The sequence below is a fragment of the Marmota flaviventris genome, chromosome 14, assembly GCF_047511675.1.
Source record: "Marmota flaviventris isolate mMarFla1 chromosome 14, mMarFla1.hap1, whole genome shotgun sequence".
NCBI classification, from domain to species: Eukaryota; Metazoa; Chordata; class Mammalia; order Rodentia; family Sciuridae; genus Marmota; species Marmota flaviventris.
Genome location: NC_092511.1, coordinates 11,674,174 through 11,694,052, shown reverse-complemented (window position 1 = coordinate 11,694,052; position 19,879 = coordinate 11,674,174). Strand labels below are relative to the sequence as shown.

General features: G+C 46.7%; 1 protein-coding gene across 2 annotated transcripts in view; it reads left to right on the top strand.

The window, feature by feature from the left end:
• Positions 1-19,879, top strand: part of Cyria (CYFIP related Rac1 interactor A) — a 98,730-nt gene that overhangs the window by 33,438 nt on the left and 45,413 nt on the right. Inside the window, exon 2 of one of the 2 annotated variants that reach the window (XM_027937899.2) lies at positions 8,276-8,410. The exons of the other annotated variant lie outside the window; for it this stretch is intronic. The gene's annotated coding sequence lies outside the window, so the exon portion shown is untranslated. The remainder of the gene's footprint in view (positions 1-8,275; positions 8,411-19,879) is intronic. 2 annotated transcript variants of the gene reach the window in all.

Below are 19,879 nucleotides of genomic sequence, written 5' to 3'. Positions count from 1 at the left end.
GCATGAGACTCTGAGAAGCTTGACAGGGAATCAGAATTGTTCCAGCCCCAGCTTTTCTTCCTGCTTGCTGGGCAGCACTGGACAAGTCCTGCCCGTCTTTCACTCTCAGGTGCCTCCTGAATAACATCAGTGCAAATATTTCTTTTTTTTTTTAATGAAAGAACTATAATTTATTTATCCCATATTGGATAACACTGTAAAGTATCTAGAGTTGAAGTTTTATAAAGATTACTATTATGAGCAATATTATATGGTTTTTTCCTGAACATAAGGTATGCATTGGTAGAATATGCATTGGTAGATTTTTTTATAAACATCTTGCATTAAGTAAAAAGTTACTAGACACATCAAGACACATGAGCATATCATTCCCAACCAAAACAAGGTGCAGAAAGACATTTACCGATGATTTAGGCTTTATAGCTATGATGAAGTGATTTAAAATCTATAATTACAAAATAACTACAGGAAAGATAAATAAAATATCTAAAAATGTAGAACTTCACCATATAATTGGAATACATACACACACAATGAAATTCTAGTACTTAAAAACTATTCTAACAGTATTTAAGAACTCAACTAATGGATGCAACTGTCTCCTAGATAAAATAAAAGATAATGTTATTGATGTGGAATATAGATCAAACAATAAAATATAGAACCTGACCCACAGAGACACCTCCTCCAAATTAAAAGGCTATATTATGCTTAAAGTAGTTTCAGAAAAGCATGTCTGCAATTAATGCTTAAATTCAAAATTTGTTTTAATTTCTAAAATAATGCAAAAAGGAAAGAAGTGAGATTAAATATAAGGACAAAAAATGACATATTGTAGGTAACATAATAGAATAAACTTATAAATAATAGAGAAAACTTGAATTAACAAACAAATAAACCAACAAGTTTATAAATGAATTTGACAAAGTTGCTGGATATATATCACATCAGAAATTAATAGTATTTCCAGGCATTAACAGCAACGTGAAATGAAAAAACAATATCATAGTAGTGTTGGGAAGAAAAAGAGGTCTAAATGTTATAAAATACCCATGGAACTTCTACCTTGAAATCATTATGTCCTCGACATTCAGCTGTATCATCACATGTGACAGGCTACCTTCCTTGTGTCATTACTCCTCCTATCTATTATTATTATCATTATTATTATATTTAAGCTTTATTTTTATGGTAAGATCTCTTTTCCCTTTACCATGTTAACTTTTTTCTATCATCCAGTGAAGATTTAATTTAATTTAATTCAGTTTTACATATTCGGTCATTAGATTCTGGAAGGGCGATTCTGGGAAAAAAAGACCCCCTGACAGCTGAAATTTAACCAAATTGCTCCATTTGTGTACAATGTGTCAAAATACATTCTACAGTCATGTATAATTAACTAGAAAAAGTTTAAAAATGTTTAAAAACTTGTATTTCAGTATTAAAAATGTCCGTATGTAGTTTCTGATCTGTGTAGTATCCAAGAAATTATTTGTAATCTTTTTAAAAATTTCTTTATTTGTTTTAATTAGTTATACATGACATTAGAATGCATTTATGTACTTCAATATATCATACATAGATGGGATATAATTTCTCATTTTTCTGAGTGTACATGTTGCAAAATCATATTGGTCACGTAGTCACATATATATACATACAGTAATAATGTCTGTTTCATTCTACTATCCTTTCTATTCCCCACATCCCCTCTCCTCCCCTCCCATCGCTTCCCTCTACCTAATCTAAGGTAACGCTATTCTTCCCTTGTCCCCCCCACCCCCCCCCCCCGCCTTATTGTGAATTAGCATCCACATATTAGAGAAAACATTCGACCTTTGGTTTTGTGGGATTGGCTTATTTCACTTAGCATGATATTCTCCAACTTCAACCATTTACTGAGTAAATGCCATAATTTCACTCTTCTTTAAAGCTGAGTAATATTCCATTGTTCCATTGAGTGTGTGTGTGTGTGTGTGTGTGTGTGTGTGTGTATATATCACATTTTCTTTATTCATCCATCTATTGAGGGATACCTAGGTTGGTTCCATAGTTTAGCTATTGTGAATTGAGCTGCTATAAACATTGATGTGGCTGCATCAGGTATGAACCAAGGAGTGGGATAACTGGATCAAATGGTGGTTCCATTCCCAATTTTCTGAGGAATCTCTATACTGCTTTCCCTAGTGGATGCACCAATTTATAGTCTCATCAGCAATGTATGAGTGTACCTTTTTCACAACATCCTTGTATTCTTGATGATTGCCATTCTGACGGGAATGAGATGAAATCTTAGAATAGTTTGAAATTAAACCTCTATCTCTCACCCTGCACAAAAATCAACACAAAGTGGATCAAACACTTAGGCACTAGAACAGAGACCCTTTGCCTAAAAAATAGAGGAAAAAATAGACCCAGTCTTCACCACGTAGGCCTAGGATCTGACTTCCTTAACAAGACTCCTAAAACTCAAGAAGTAAAATCAAGAATCAATAAATGGGATGGATGCAAATTAAAAAGCTTCTTCTGAGCAGAGGAGACAATTCATAACATGTGGAGAGAGCCTATAGTTTGGGAGAAAATCTTTACCCCACGCACCTCCGATAAAGCATTCATCTCTAGGATATATAAAGAACTCAAAAAGCTTAACACCAAAAAAACCCCCAAATAACCCAATCAATAAATGGGCTAAGGAACTGAACAGACACTTCACAGAAGAAGAAATACAATTGATCAACAAATATATGAAAAAATGGTGTGCATCCTCCTCCTTGGAGTATATCACAGAGGTCATGGCCTGGGCATGTCCATCAGATGTGGCTCCATATGCATGCTTCACTGCTCATGGTGGGCACTGGGTAGTGCATCTCAGCCTCTCTGAGGGGCTCTCTGCTTCCTCATCTGTAAGATGTTAATAATAGGATCACCAGGAACGCATCTGCCTAGTACTCAGCACACAGCCAGTGCTCACTGAGTAAGCCCTATCACCAACACATATATGAAAAAGTGTTCAACATCTCTAGCAGTTAGAGAAATGAAAATCAAACTACTCTAAGATTTCAATGCAAATATTAGTAGCAATAATAGTAATAGCTATAGTGAGTCAAATGACAACCTCCATTCGAAGGTAAGTCCATGACTGCCTCCTGCACCCTACACTTGTGCCCTGCTTTGGAGAAGTGTCTGGTCTGTTTACTGGAACTCATCATTTGCAGAAGTTCCTCGGCTAATGAACAAACAAACAAAAAGCCTTGCTGTTTGTATGACCCCAGGTAAGACCTGAGCCCTGCTGGGTGCTGCCACTGAGCATTAGGGCTATTCAGAGCTTCTAGGCTCTACTAGTGCCTCAGCCTGAGTCCTGTGATAGCCAGTGACTACATACAAGTCAGGAATAGCCCCTTCAGAGGACGGACAGATGCCTGTCCCATTCTTGTTAGTATTTTACTTTACCTGTATTGATGTGCAAGTTGAATTCAAGAATGATTTCCTGGTTTCAAAAGAACAACAGATTTTTTCTTCCTCTTGGCCTGAGATTCCTAAGAATGCAGATTCTTAAGGTAGAAGTAAAACAAAAGCTGGTTTCAACCCTGCCTTTGTCCTCCCCAGGCCCCGTGGGGCCAAAGAGGCTCCAGCTGCCCACTCTCAGACAGGAGGCAGTGGAGCAGGGTGGGCTATGTGGAGCCATGCCCTGGTCCCTGAGGATCCTGGGGTTTGCATACCTGCAGTAGCCTGCACTCTGTTGAGGGTCTGGGCAGCGGTAGCAACTGCCATTCCTTGTGCTGGTGGCCCAACCAGTGGCCTGAGGCTTCCCCAGATAGGAGGGCCATGGGGCTGATCATCAGAACAACTAGGAGTTCAGTTTATGGGCTACCAGGACAAAAGGAGCCTATCAGTCTTTTTCAAATGTCTTGCTGAAACTAGCCCCAACCCACTTCAATCGCAGCATGACCACCCTGTAATCAAGGTGCTTAGCCGGGCTCCTGCGAGAGGCCTGTGAGCTCAAGGAACTTGGAAGACAGTGTGCACAGGGAGGATGAGCTGTTGCTAAGGAGTGTTTGTGTGGATTGGAAAGTGGGGAAGTGTCCAGGAGAGTTCCAGCACAACTGCACACAGAATAGGGAGGAACTAAGGATCACACTAGGTGACAATATGTCATTGTGTGTCTGGGACAGGCCCAGTTTGCTCCTCTTGTCCTAGCCATCCTATTCATTGGATGTCTTTGTACTCTCAGGAGTATCCAGGTTTGGATGGTAAGTTTTAAGGTCACCCTAATTATACGTGACCACGTTAGTGGAAGGGGTTAATGGCAGTGTGGACGATATATTTAAGTAAAGCCTTGTACCTGGGTGCTTTGGCAGCTCAGAAGCTGGCTGTGGGTTAGCACCATCACAGCCGTGGGTAAGCCACCTCACTGTTTCACAACAGTGTGGCCGCGAGGTGAGATCATGGCCCCAAATGTCATATGAACTGTGGTTCAGATCCTTTCTCATAGCTGGCCACCTTTGACCTTCATGAAATTATTTAGCTTATCTCTGCTATAACTTAGGAGTTCTCTTAGGGATCTCACAGAGTTTGCATAGTCATTAATCATCTGTGTCAGGCGTCCAGCCTACTGCCTGACCCATAATAGACGCAGACAAATGGTAGCTGCATTATTGTTATTATCATTAATTATTCCCAAACTATTGTTGTTGGGGCTTTAGTCACCATCTGTGAAATGGTGAGGCATGACCCTATCCTGCCCTGCCTCTCAGCTTTGTGAGACTGAAACTGGTCCACTCCCCAGGAGCCCGGAGCCCAGGGGAGGGCATGCTCTGAGTCCAGGGACTGTGTGTGAGTAGAGTTGTTTCCCTGCCAATCCAGCTCTTCTGTCTTTCTGGAACATGGAAACTGGGTTCCCAAGGCACTGTCCCTTCTGCTCACCCTGAATCTCCCAGGTCTTCTCTATTCCCTCCTGGCCTGGCAAGTTCCTCCTTCATGAGTTGGGGAGTCGGTGATACTCAGCACAAGGCTGTAATTTGCGGATGCTGGCTGACCTTATTGAACTGCCATTGGAGAGAAGCCAGGGATCAACTCCTGGTGCTGCCCACAGAGCACCTCTCAGTGTACCATGCATGGAGACCTTCTCACCTCCTCCTCTCTTTCTGAACAAAGTGTCATCTGTTTTTAGTGCATTTGCTTTATTCTCTTTCTTTCCACTATTTTGCCTTTTCCTGTAACCGCTCTGGGAGTCTTACCCAGTAGCTGAGACTAGAACTGGAGCCAGCTGCCCCTCAAACCCTGAGTTCCTGCACAAGTGATTCCACCCTTCTTTGTCCCAGTTCCCACATCTGGCAAGGGGCAAAAATGGTGCCATCCTAGCGTGGTTGTCCCAATTCATAGTAGGGGCCTGATGCCCGTCAGCTGGTAATGGCCTAGAAACCTGCCCCTTCCTCCTTCTCCACACTGGTGTGTACTTTTGGTGTTGTGGGAGAGAGGCCACCCAAAGAGCTTCTGACTCAGAGACTACACTCTGCTCTGGGAAGCTGGGGGCTTTGAGTCAGCTCCCACGCTGGGCCTTGGATCCTTCATCTGCCCAGCCTGAACGGTGGGAGTGGGGTATTTCGGACCTACCTGCCCTTGCAGAACCGCTCAGATTTGAAGCCACACAACTGTCCCAAACTGTGCCTCTGCCTGTTGGTGGAATGCCTCAGCCTGCTCAGTGACTGGGGCCTGATGTAGTGAGAAGACCTCTGCACCGGAATTTGTCAGGAGGTGCTGTTCTAGGCTTGGTTCTGTAGTTCTGAAGAAGTCACTTCAGGCCTCTGGGTTTTTAGCTTCCCCATCTTTAGAATGGGGTAATTCCCCGTTGGCTTTGTGCTTCTCATAAGATGAGCAAGGGTGGTTACGTTGAAAAGCACTTTGCTGTCACTAGAGGCCACAGCAGCCAGTCCTTCTGCTTGTCTCTGGGGGTGCCCATCCCTGCCAGGCTTGGAGGAGAGGCACAAGGAGGCCACGCTGGCCTCCACAGCCATATGGTGGAAGCACATGCTGCTGGAGGGTGCCAGGTGGTACCCTATGGAGGCAAGACCCCTGAGACGTTTTCTTCCCTCCTCTTCCCTGTTCTCCCTCGCGGACTTGGGGCCAGGGGTGGCGCCCAGAGTGAACCCTGGGCAGTCACTTCAAACTGCTTGGACTCCTCTCAAAGACACACTTTCTTCTTATTGCTCTATTTGTTTGGATAGTGAGGGAATGATTTACAGAGCCCGGGCAGATCCCTGGAAGCTATGGGACCTTGAGACTGCCTTTGTGAAATGTCTCTAAGAGAGGATGGGTTGGAGCCCTGGAGAGAGCTGAATTGGTATCCCTGTTATCCAAGTGCTCGCCCAAAGGCCAGAGCCAAGTCAGTGAAAATAGACTATTTTTAAGTATCTGAGTTTCTCGGCCCTCTTCTCTGGCAGTTGGGGACTTCTGTAAGCCTCTACAGGTTAGTAGAGTGGACGAAATGGAAAGGAAAACATTTGGCCGCCTCTTCAAATCATGACGTGGAGGAGGCTCAGCTGACCGACTGGGGCTGGTGGTTTGGGGGAAGAAGGTAGCAGGACTCTGGCCCTGGGTAGCCGGACCAGGCATGCCCAGGACGGGTTCCAGTTTCAAGAACATTTGAGAAAGAAAGCAGTGGGCATGGGCTAGCTCTCCCTGACCTCCCTGACACCTGGCCACTGCAGGAGCTTCTCTCTGGTCCCCAGAGCCTTTGCCACACACCTGGCCACTCAGTGACGACACCGACTGTGTGGGAAGAGCCCTGTGTCAGGCCAACTCTGTGAAGGGAAGTGCACTCCAAGGGCTGCCTCCTGGGGGACCCTCCATTCCTGTCACAGCCAGGTTTCTCCAGACACAAGGCCCAGCCCCACAGTCGGCTCAGCAGTCACTTTCTCATCAGGCCAAGGACATTTCAAAGTTGCTGTGTTTTCTCTATCATTTCCTTCCCTCCTCCCCCCTTCACTTCCTGTTTTTTTCTTCCTCTTTCTCCACCCCCACCCCATCTCTCCTGGCATGTCCCTGCAGTCTGAGAACAGGAACAAAGCCCAGAGCATTGATAATCATGATTTCCTGTGGTGCCCTCAGGCTGTGGCTGCTCAAAGCTGGGGCCAGCCCAGCCTCTCTGGGGCACCAGAACCCCCTGGGGGAACCCAGCAGGAAGCTATGGTCATCAGGGTTCCCAAATCTGAAGCCTAATAAAATAAGAATAATCCTTTAAGTCCTTGGGACCATCACAGCCTCCCAAGAACGTTTTCATGCATTTGGAAGAAACAGACAATCCTGGTGTTTTGGTTCAATAAATATAGTCCAGTTCCGATGGACAGAAAGTAAATTTAGAAGTTAGAGGCAGGCTCCTTTCTGGTTCGGCCCTGTGTTCTCTTTATGATTCCTCTGACCATGGCAGCTCTGGAAAGCACGGTGTCCTAGTTCTTTGGGAGAATGGAATTAAGGGTACCTCACAAGAATTTTCTGAGGACAAATCTATAAAATTCACATGCTATGCCTGGAAGATCTGATTTACTGAATAAGTGAAAGCTCCCTATTTTTTTTTTTTCCATGATTTGCTTTTCTGCACAGAAGAGTGGCCGTTCAAATATACGGCAGCCAGAAATATCCCATAAGAAATGGCACTCCTGGGAGGACAGTCCGTATCTGTTACTGTGTTTTTCTCAAACATGGAGAGAAAGTCCGACTGGCTGTCATGGAAAAGTGGAGCCCACCCACCGCTGTGTCCGTGGGTCACGGTATTCCATAACAATATTTTTCTGATGACAAACAAGAAGAATCACCCCACCACATGCCTGAGGTGGACTGTTTTGCTAATTTAGCTCCTTGTGGTAAAACTACAAAAACAGCACTCTGGATCGAGTGCCACCTCCCTTTCTAACAGTCTGTTTAAAAAATAAGGCTTCCCATTGAGGGTCAATGACCACTTGTTTGAGAAGTCAGCCTGCCCATGGGGCTGCTTTTTAGAAAATTCCAAAGGTCAGAGAGTCAGAGATGTGTTCCAATCTGGATTCTACCCCCAAATTGCTGATCCTTGAATGAGGCTATTTTCTTCTCTGAGGGCTTCCACTTCCCCCCAAGTAGAAAATGAAAGAATTGGTTAAGATTATCTCATAGATGTTACCCAGTCCTGGTCATTTCTGATCCTTTGACTCTCTCTGCCCTTCTTAAAAAAAAAAAGTGTTGTGACCAGAGGAGGACAGGGGTTGCGTCTCATGGTAACATCACTTGTATTCCCCTGTGGCAGGGTATCGCTCCATTAAGGACTCCGAGGAGCCACTCGTGATTTGGGAAGCCCCACCTGCCGAGGCCTGACAGCTGCTCAGCTGATTCGTCCCATCAGCCTGGCTTGGTGAATCGGAGTCACAGGAGAGATTTCCAGGTAATTAACCACTGGCTTTCATTTTAGCAGATAGCACTGTGACCGCCAACGTGTTCATGGAGTCTGGGTGTCACACGCATGCTTATATGAACACCTGAAAGTACGAAGGGTGGATATCTCACCAGATTTGTCATCTTTGATTAGAAGCTGTGCTTCCCAACACCACATACATCTAAAGAAAAAAAGAGCATGTAAATAATAATTGGCATGCATTTTGAAGAGGCTGTCATTTGGAGTGGTCAGAGGACTCTGAGTTCTTCAGCTGTATTCTCAGTGGGATTTTGTGCTATTTTCAGTCTCTTGGGTGTTCAGGCATGAAACACAGGGGGACATGTAGGGTAAGAGCTGACTAGAGCCAAAGTTGTGATGACTTTGTCATGTACTGTCTGTGCAAGATTGAACTTAAGCACTTAAGCACCCTTGAGGTGCCTTTCTGCCCCTCTGGGCCAACCAAATTTAGACAAGCAGGAGAAGAAGTCCTTTAGCAGCCAACCCAAGACAGGGCTTAGGTCTCATGTGAGAGACCTGACTTGCACCGCGCTTGCTATGACATTTTTAGACACAATTTCAGTTCATGAGTTATTACCCAAGAGCCCCTGTGATGGACAGGTTGTAGCTCTCTGCCCCCCATCACCCTCCTCCTGAGACCAGCACACTTCTGTCTCTGGTTACCCCTCTCCTCTCTCAGCTCCTCTCAACCAGTCAGAGACATTTTTTCTTCTTATGTGCAAGGACATGGTCCCATCTGCTTGAACTTTTCATTGGATTTGCACCTGATGTGGGCTGACAGCTCTCCTAGTTGACTCAAGGTTTGTTGGGGGTTCAGCTCTCTGGGCTATGGCATGTTAACCTAGCTCCCTCAGGCAGACTCCAGGGCCCACAATGACAATGTCAGGACGCATGTAGGAAATGCCCAGGCATATGCCACATAACCTCTCCTCATTCATTGGCTGCTGGTTCTACCTGCTCCAGTCTTCTGTCCTGAAGCTCTTTTTCAGTGATGATCTTGAGTTTCCTTGAAAGCTAAAACCTGAAACATTTCATGCAGCTGAGCTAGGACAGAAGGTAGGTCAAGGTGACTTCTAAAGCATCTTCCACTCCTGACTTCCCAGACTCTTTAGCTCGAGACTCGCCCCTTATACCCGATTCCCCTTCTTGAGTGAACAGGGTGATCTCCTGTTCCCTTCCATTCTTCCTCTTGTGGTTCTTTCTCTAGAGTGGTCTGTTAGCTCTGGCTTCATTCAAAAAAAGAAGAGCTTTTGCAACTAGATCTGACTCCACGCTCAGCTCTGCTATTTATTGGCTCCGTGGTCTTGCTGAGATTGTTCCGAGTCCCCACCTGGAAGTTGGTGGACAGTACATTCTGTGTTATAGGCTGGTGGGGAGGGTTAAAGGAGATCATGAAGTAGCGTGGTTTGTTGCTTCTAGTAGACCACAGAAAATGTTCCTTTCCCCACCCAGCTTTTATAGAGTGACTTAAACACACCTCTGATCCCATACTGGATTCCATTAGAACCTGGTGCCTGGAATCTAGGAGTGGGACTTGTCCACAATACCATTAAGTCCCAGCCTGTTAAAGGAGAGAGAAGCTATCACCAGGCTTTGATTTTGGAGCTTGCCCTCCATAGAGCCTTCCTGCTCCAGGGTTTTAACCGGAGTGCCCTTATCAGGTCACAGGTCCTCTGTCATTGTCAACTTCAGGACCCACACTCTGCTCGCCCTGACTCTATACTTGGTCCACTGGGGTGTTGGTCGAGAACTAACTCCCTTTCCACAGATTTGCTTTGAACCAGCATAGTTCCAAGGCCCAGTGGAAGAGGTCAGTTGACCTGGGGCAGGTGTCCTGGTCTGGGACTCAGTAGACAGGTCAGTTCGAGCACCTTCTCATCGGGGCCTTCCTCCTTGTTTGTTCGTTCTCCAGGGCATCGTCCATCTGGTCATAGAGCACGGGTTTATGGCACCTGACAGGTTCTGCTTGGTGCTGGGGATACAGAACAGAACAAAACAAAGTTTCTGTTCTCAGGGAGCAGTGTCCACATAGGGTCAGGGATCACCAGCAAGTCGTAGACATAGGTATACTACAGTAGGCAGGGTTCAGTGCTGTGGAAAAAAGTCAAGCAGACAAAAATAAATGAATAAGGCCAGGCCAGAGAGCTCGGGAGTTGGACAAATGGGCATGGTTGTGTTGGCTGGGGTACCCATTTGAGCAGATCTGAGGAAAGTGCGGGACAAGGTGAGAAGGAATCCTGGGACCAAGGTTCTAAGGGAGAGTTCTTGGCCTTGGTGAAATGGAAAGAAGCCAGTAGGAGCAGAGCAGAAGGGACAAGGGGACGGTGGAAGGAGGAGGGGACGGGCCTTGAGGGCCTCTGTAAGGACTCCGGTGTTTATCTTCTGGTTGGCTTTTCTTTCCAGAGATTCTGTCCTTCCTCTCTCCTCCCCAACGCATCGTAAAGACTCAGTTCTTAAAGCATTCGTTGAACATGGTCGCTCTTACCCGATGGTGCGTGAGTCGTTCATTCAGCAACCTTTATTGGTCCCTGGCTGCTAGCCTCTGGAGACAAATGAGTCTTGGCCCAATGCTTAGGATCTGGCCTGGTGCTTGTTCAAAGCTCCTTGGAGAAGTTCATCAATAAATTAGGTCGAAGGAAACAGTTGTCCTCATTTGATCATCGTAGAGCCAATTTGCTAGAGTAGAAAGCTTCCACTGCAACCTCCCGCAGGTCATTTCTACCCTTTCTTTTGGAATTCAGTTACGTAAGAGAGCTAAGTCTTGCCTTAAGGGTAGAGGGAGGATAGATTCATTCAGCAAATATTTTGGGGGTGCCTCCTGCACGTCAGTGCTGGTGCCAAGTCCTGGAGAAGAATGACTGGATTTCGCCCCTGCTCTTGAGTTGTTAATGATTTCACAGGGTGATGTGCCAGTGACCAAATGACACACACTTCTCGGTGGTAAGAATGGCTGGTCCCAGGGAGCCCTGAGGAGGAACTCCTGACCAGGAGCAGGGAAGCTCCCTGGGGACATGTTGTCTCCTGGTGGTTGTGCACTGGAAGGTGAGGGAGGTCTGAGACCAAGGGACTCCTGGAGAGGAAGCTGAAGGTGTCAGCAGGGGGCTCTGTCGGCCAAGCCAAGAGGTTTGAGCCTATGCCGAGGTCAGCATAGATCAGTTAAACAGTTTTTAAGCAGAAGTGGATACCCTGAGAAGACGGGTGTTTGAGAAAACAAAGGGCCTGATTTCATTGCCCTCTGGTTCCTTTAAATGCTCATTTTTCTCTTCCTCCCTGTGTTGAGATCCTAGTCCCCTCTGAAGGTGAATGGAGCAAGGGGGTTGTCAATAGTAGTGACAACCGAGGAGTGCCCCAGCCAGTGCTGAGCTGGCCAGGGTTTCACGTGTACAGATTGTGGGAAGATGCTAGAACCTGAGCTTTTCTTCTGGTAGGAGGAAATGGCTGGCAAAAGCCCTGCTCTTCCAGGAGAATTGAGGGAGGTTAGGTCCTTCACATTTTCTTCCTGTCAGAAAACAAATGGGTAAATTCCACCTTTTAACCTTCTTTCCGTTCAATACTAAAAACAGGAGTTTTCTCTCTAAAAGGCACTTGTTCATTCAACAGACAACCCCTAAGTACCTTTCACATGCCAGATGCTGCTGAACCTGTGAGCGAGACGGATGAGACGCAGCCCAGTCCTCAGAGAATTCATCGTCCTCAGAGACAGAGGAGCTGACAGTCAGGATCACACAGCGGATGAACGAGGTGGTGTGGACCCAGAGAGTCCCTGGAGCATGCTCTCTGTCCTGGGATGTGAGGGACACCGAGCTGGCCATGGAAGGATGAGTAGGAGCTGGGAGCTGGAAGACAGACACTCCTGGTACAGAACCACACTCTATAAATAGGGGACAACACTCAGTCCTCTGTGATGGTGGTGAGGAGGAAGTAGCCAGAGAGCTCAGCATGCGCAGATACTGCCTCAACTCTGCTGTTTAAGAATCCATTAGTCGCCGCCTCCTCATCCTCCCACCCTGTTCTCAATAGTGACTAAAAAGAAGCAAATTGACTAATATGAGTTTGATCTCTTCTCTGACCCCATGGAGGTGTTAAGGAACGGAATAAGATAAGGGGGACCAAGAAATAAGTAGCAAGAGGAGGAGGAGGAATCCATCTCCATCTTCCAGAAATGCTGATTAACAGCCTGGATTGCACTGTGGCTTCCCGGTGGCAAAGGCAGCTCCATGGAGAGCCAAGTCTCGCCCCAGTGAAAACTCCCTGCCCTCTGCCTTCCTCTTGGGAGGGTGCACAGCACACACACACCTGCAGAGACACGTCTGGGTTTGTGCTTGTGCATACACACATGCACACACCTGTAGATATGTGAATATGTTTATATGAACATATCACGTAAGATTTACTCTATAATCTAGCCCAGAGCCTGCTGTGATTGACCTTCCACCCTGGCTGGCTCCTCACATAGAACTCCCAGATGCACATGGGGCAGAGCAGAGGCATCCAGCTGGAATCTGGAGGCTCCTGTCTGGAAGCCCTCTGAATGCAGCAGGGACAGGGAACCCCCAACCTTACAGGGAAGCTGGTTCTAGTTCCGGCCTGGTGCAGCTCTCCCTGGATACAGAGTCATCTCTAAGCCCAAGACATGCCTTCCCCTTCCTTCTCCCCTTCCATCCTGAGGGCAGGACCAGTTGCTCTCTCCATAGCCAGAGCCATCTGGTCTCTTGCTCTTAGGAAGCTCTTAGTGCCTCTGTTGGGCTGGGCTGGGGGAAAGACCCAGGACCTGGGTTTCTTCTCTAACGCCCTCTGAACCCAGGGGAAGGAAGCATTTCCTCTCATGTAAAGTGAACTTCACAAAGATTTTTACAAGAGGAATAGAAGATGTAGGGAAGAGGGAGTGGCCTAGAGAAAGGGTAGCACTGTCCTTAAGGGCAGCACCACCTTCTCTGGTTTCCCCACGCTCTCCCTTCTGATCTGCCCTCCTGTAGACCATTGTGCCCTCAGGAAGGGAGCAGAAAAAAAGGAAAAAGACAGTCAGAAAATAAGGCTCTGCTGGGAGCCCCAGGTACATGCAATCCCTGGGCCACTCCTTTCTTTCAGGCCTCTGGCTTCCTGTGGCTCTTTGTTCTTGCTCTGGGCTGGAGACTCCAAGAACAAGCTTGGGGTGTTCAGCCGAGCCCTGAGGGTGAGCTTGCCTTTCTCTGTTGGATTACCTAAGCTGCCAGCCCACTGGTCCCAGCTTGGAGACTTCCCTGAACCTGGTAAGAAGAGACCCAGAGTTGGGACTCGGTGCAAACTGGCAGAGGAGTCATGCAGAATTGTCACAGCTGAGAGCAGCTTGGCCAGAGCCTCCTGTACGGAAAGGGTGCCCCTGGAATTCCCAGCATGTTAGCTCTTTCTCCTCTTCTATCCTGGAGCCTTGACTATGCTGCTAATCCAGGAGGAAGGGAGATGACAGTTCATCTGCTACCTATAGTGGCCATAACGCAGATGTGAGGAGCCTGGAAATTGGATGACATTTTCAGAGACAGCACCACACGAACCTAGCTATTCGGAATCCTACACAACAAATATTGGGCATCTTAGTGGATCAGGCAAATTGATTTAAAGTGTGGCCACTATACAATTCTGTGCAGGGTCTTTAGGAGCACAGCCTCTGGGGCCAGACTGCCTGAGTTTGAATCCTGCTGGCTGGTATGTTGAGCATGTTCTTGAACCTCTCCATCTGACAATTTCCTCATCTGTTTAATGTGAAACCAGGCAACACCACCCTCACAGGTTACTGTGATGATTAGTTGAGTTAGTACTTGTGAGCGTCAGAATGGGGGCTGGCACATAGTAAGGACTCAATTTGCATTTGCTAGTTTTATTTTGACCTCCAGCCTCTGTTGAATTTTCCCTGCAGATGAGGTCCTGGGGTAAGGTGTGGTCCAGTCACTGAAAGCCTCTCTTATTATCAGCTCCCAGGTGCAGAGTGAGTCTTAGATGGGCTTCTACAGCTGACATTAGCAAGAGTGATGTGCACACTCAGACTTCACTGGCATGTGATGCCATGTCTGCTGTAGGGACAACCCAAGAAGGCCATTAGAAGACCAGAGCAGAGGCATTTTCTGATCAGGGAGGTTTGCAGAGGACACAAGGAGGTCGAGAGTCAGTGTGGAATCAGGAGGCAGGGGAGGTGGTGGAGTTGACCTAAGGGACTCCGGCACACGATGCCATTATAAAGGAGAAGGGGAATGTTTGATAATGATTTTTGGTGCTGGTGATGGCAGGTATCCTGCTCGAAGTCTTCCCAGCGTCAATGCTTGCAAGCCTCAGGGGAGGTCCTGGTGTCAGAGGAAGAAGAGGAGTTAGGAGGTGCAAGGAGGGTCCCCACTGCAGGGGACAGAGCCCGTCTCGCGGCTGCTTCCAGGCTGAGCGAGCACAGGCTTCCTCTGTGCACAGCCTGTGCAGGGCTAGCCCAGTCCCCTTGAAGGGTCCGACAAAGACCCGCTTGTTCTCCCCTGACATCAGACCTCACCCTCAGGATTTCTCTGTCCTTCTGGGGCAAGATCTCATACAGTGATAATAGAGCGCAAGGGAAGAGATGAATCAAGCGAAGACTGCCTCCGGCGTCACCATGCCAACGCGCTGGCTGTGTGGAGGGTGGAACATGGCGCCTGCGGTGGGCACTTCTGCACCAGTTCACACTGGGCCAGGCCCCGGTGCTGAGCCGCTGGTACAGTTCAGAGAGTTGCTAGCTGCCTTGTCTGGTCAGTGAGCAACAGAATATTAGGGTCAGACTAATTAATTGCTGCAGACAAGGGGCTGATTCTTTTCTGTTTTGTTTTGATTTTTTGTGAGCATGCATTGCACTTAACCACCTGGATTTTCTGTTACAACAAAGATTTATATGGAGAGTTTTGCCTTGGAAATTTCATCCAAGCTTATTCAGAGGGAAATGAGAGACCATCTGGTCTACCTTCTCTCTCATGCTTTTTTTTCCCTGTGAGTAAACCGGGGCGAGGAGAGCGGAGGCAAGGTTGATCATAGAAGGGCTGAAGGCTTTCTAGCCTCCTGGTTCAGGCTCAAGGGTGGAGACACTGTGTGTAAAGACCTAGCACAAGGTCTGGCCCACATGGGGATTCCACAAATCCTATCCCTGGTTACATGTTTTTTATGTGCCAAGTTGGATCAATTAAATAACCCATTTATTAGACACAATGTATATTAAACCAACATGAGGTCGTGTCCACTTCTAAAACAACCGTGCACTTGGGAGATAGAGGATGAAAAGGGATTTGATGCTGGAACTTCAAATTCAAATTCATAGTCGAGTGTGGTGGTTCCCAAACTTGAAGCACCTGGGGCCTGCTGAACTGCTGGCCGGCCGACTCAGTAGATCTGAGGTGGGGCTTGCAATTCTGCCTTGCTGACAAACACATCTGACATGCTGAGGGTGGCAAGAGCCCAGAAAGCTCAAAGAAAAGACAGCCATTTTTCATTTCACGGTTAGAAATAAATACATTTTGGGAAATTCATTGCTGAAGCACCTTCAGGGGTAAAAGCAGCTCTTGCCTGTGCAGAGCACTGGAGACTCTACTGGAGACACCCAGGGGGTGTGATCTTGAGGGAGTTCCAGAATTTACTATGACACAGTTACCTTATCTGAAAAATTACTTTGCAGGGGGATTTGGGGGATTAGGAAAAGGCATCAGTGGGCTCAGCCTCCAGGGGGCTTTCTGGGAGAGTCAGCTGAAGAGGGATGAGGCACCCTGCCAAGGCTGCTGGACAGGTCACCCTGTCTCCCCACTCCCTCCTCAGTGAGTTTTCCATCCTGCGTTGGGCTCTCAGAGGGAGTGAGCTCAGGAGCAGCTTGGGACCTGGTGTTTGACCAGCAACTTGCAAGTGGATTTAAGGAATAGCCCAGAGGGCGCTGGGTCTGTCTGTGCAGCCTGCAAGCCCTGCAGAGGATGAAGGGCAAAGCTTTCCAAATTCCATCCTGTATGATGCAGACGCTAGCCTGGGATCCCGGGCTGCAGAGGAAGTTCAAGTTAGGATGGGGCACGGTCAAGTCATCAGCAGCAGGGCTTCCCCACCCCCAGAAATTCAGAGATAAACTTTGGGAGTTTGTTTGCTTGGTTTGATTGTGGTCTGGGTTTATTAATCTAAACAGGGAAGTTCCACTGGGACTTTGCTGCATCTACTTGTGTACTGCAAGTTTCCTGCAGGGCCTCCTCTGTGAAAGCAGCTCATATTTCTGTCTGCCTGTCTATCTAGGAGTGCAGGCTGAGGGTACAGGTGACCTGCTGAGGACTGCCACCTCTCCTGCTTGGCATTTCCAGAGTATTTTCCAGATCTGAAATAAAATTTTAAATGGAGGCTTCACCACAGCAAACTACACAGACACACATTCATATGCATTCATAAACCCTTCAACCTCTTTAGACATCACAACCGGAGTCTGGTTGGTCCAGGCACAAGACAGCTGTTTCCTTTGCTGGAAAACGTGTCTTAAGAATAATTAGTCAAAGGAGCTTGAGAGGATAATTCTAAGCCCAATGGTTGAATCTATTACTTTTTTTCCTTTTCAAACGCATCAGCTCCATTTCTGGCAAACTGGTTATAAGATTAATGTTTTTGAAATGACTTTGAACGAGGGAGTGAGTTTGTCTCCATGAAGCCAACATTGCTCACGATTGTGAGTTCAAACACTTTTTCCTGAGAGGAGTGTTCTTTAGTACAGATTCAGGACGTTAGGATGGATCTCTCTGCTTCTCTGTCTTTTGCTGACTTCGGCTTTTGTGCCAAGAACCTTCCTGATAAGGTCTGGCATTTTTCATGCGAGAGGATTATGCCCCTTAGTGGATGAAGGGCCTAACTGCAAGCTCTTTCATTGAAGCTCCATTTTAGCAGAAAAACACAAGATAGGGACTCTGAAAACCCTGGAGGCCCCTGTGTTGGAGGGCCGTGGTGAGAAGGAAATGAGAGACCTTTGTGTAGCGCTTCACAGAGGCTGTGGGTTCAGGCTCCACCCTCGGGGGCTGGTTATCTGATCCTGAGCATTTGACTGAAGTGGAGGCCTGGGTGGGAAGAGGTGAAGTTACCCTTTGAGTCTCTGGGACTTCAGTATCAGGGCCTCTGTGTCAGCTCTGCCGTGTACTAGGAAAGGGGACCGAGAGTGCATGTCTTCACCATAACAGGACCCTCCCTGCTGCCCCCTGCCCTGGAGAGGCAGCAGCAGGCACCATTTCTGAAGCTCCACAGGCTCTCCAGCTCACACATTCTCCCTGTACGCACATTTTTATTTCAATGAGCAGCTACAGAATTTGTGTCCACTTCCACTTTGAGGAGGTGTCCGTTCTGCCTTTCCTGATGCTGGTGTGGAACTTCTCACAGCTCAGCCTTGTAAAGCCCACAGGCAGGACTAGAGATGAGCCCAGGAGTTGCTGGCCATCTCATCCGGATGGTGGGAAGCAGGCTCTTCTCAAACCCTGCTCCATGTTCAGAAGTTTATTTGAGCATCATTGAGGACATCATTTGCTTTTCTAATGACTCAAGTTTTCTCTCTTTGAACTTTCTAGCATAGCATGGGATCCAGACAGCTTCTTCCCAGCCGACTCTAGCTGTCCAGCTATTAAGCAGGGTGTGAATGTGATAGAACAAGTTTCTTCCTTCCTCCCTTCCCACCCTCATCCCTTCTTCCTTCCTTCCTGTTTCCTTTCTCCTTCCTTCTTTTTTTTGCTCCTGTCCTGTCCTCTCCTTCCCTCTCCTACACATCCTCCCTCCCCCTCCTTCCCTTTTTTTTCTCTCTTTCTAAATGATTGGCGACAAGGACCTCAAACAGGAGGCGTTTGTATCCAGCTGTGGCGCCACACCATTCCTCATCCACTCATGCTTTAATTTGTCCCAAAACACATGCCCTGGACAGCCTGCTGCGGACACCGATATAGTGGAGTCCCAGTTCCTGTCCTGTCCCAGTCCCTGTCCTTCTAGAAGGAGAATCAGGCAGGAAAGCAGGAGTGACTAGGAACGTGGGAATGTGCTGTGAGAGAGGACTGTGGGATTGACCCCAGAGGACAGAGGACAGAGCTGGGACAGGCATCAGGGCCCGCCGTGATCTCCTCAGAAGAGGTTTAATAGCCACATGGGAAATATAGAAATATATACAGGATAATATGCCATGTGCTGGGGTCTTAAGAAATAAGAGGTCAGGTCTGCCTTGGGTACAAATGAAAGGGCAAGGAGGGGTGTTGGGTTTGGGTGGAAGCAAGGATCAGATGGATGAATTAAATGTGAGGTGAAATATGAGATCTATAACAGAGCAGAGCCAGTTGAGAATGATTTTTTTAATTAGACTTATAATTTCTAGAATTTTTGATAAAATTTATGACTTATTCAAACTATAGTCTTCCATTCCTTGGGCAATGTTTGATGGGTTTCCAAAGCCTTGGAATCTTTATTAATAGCACCATTCAGTCATATATATATATATATATATATATATATATATATATATATATATATTGCAGTTAGACACAATATCTTTATTTTATTTGTTTTTATGTGGTGCTGAGGATCAAACCCAGGCCCTCACACATGCTAGGCAAGTGCTCTACCACTGAGCCACAACCCCAGCACCCCCTTTTAAAATATATATATATATATAATTATATATATTTAAATTATATATATATATATAAAATTATATATATTTAAATTATATATATATATATATATATATATATATATATATATATATATATATATATAATTTTTTTTTAATTTAATGGAATTTTTGTAAAAGCCAATGGACATGGCTTCAGTATTTGGAAACTGTCCTCAAGCCAGTGCCTTAATGTGACAGTTGGATATTGTTTCACTTTCAGTGAGACCTAATTTGAACTCCTGGGCCTGGGAACGTGACAAGTCCTCATTTGCTTCCAGAATTCCAAAGGGAAAGAATACGAGTTACAGAAGGATCACAGGAGACCTTTGGGTACTAGATTAAGCCAGGCTGTCCAGGTATTGGGCCTGCTGTGTTGAATACACGGAAATGACTTGTGGTGAGCACGGCAGACTTCTCATGACATTTTGTTCTAAATGGATAAAAGGACTTTAGAGCAACTTCTCTTGAGAGCAGTTTATCCATTCCACATGATTTCTGAATTACCACTTCTTCACAGAGATCAACTCTGGCACTCTGGGATGACGGCATGGCTCATTTTGACATAATACGGTACCCTCGGTGGTGGGCGTCTCGTTCCACATTAACTTAGCTCAAGGTCTAACATCAGGAGGCCTGAATTCAAACTTGGGAATTGTTGACGTTCTCCTTGGATAAAACCATGGCTTGTTGGAACAGGGAGTGTGTCCTTGATCAACCTGGTGCTGTTGGGTTACAGATGATAAAGATAAAACTCAGGGCTGGAGAATGACCTTCCTCAAGGTCTCACAGCAAGCAAGCAGCTGAAATGGGACTTCCACGCAGAG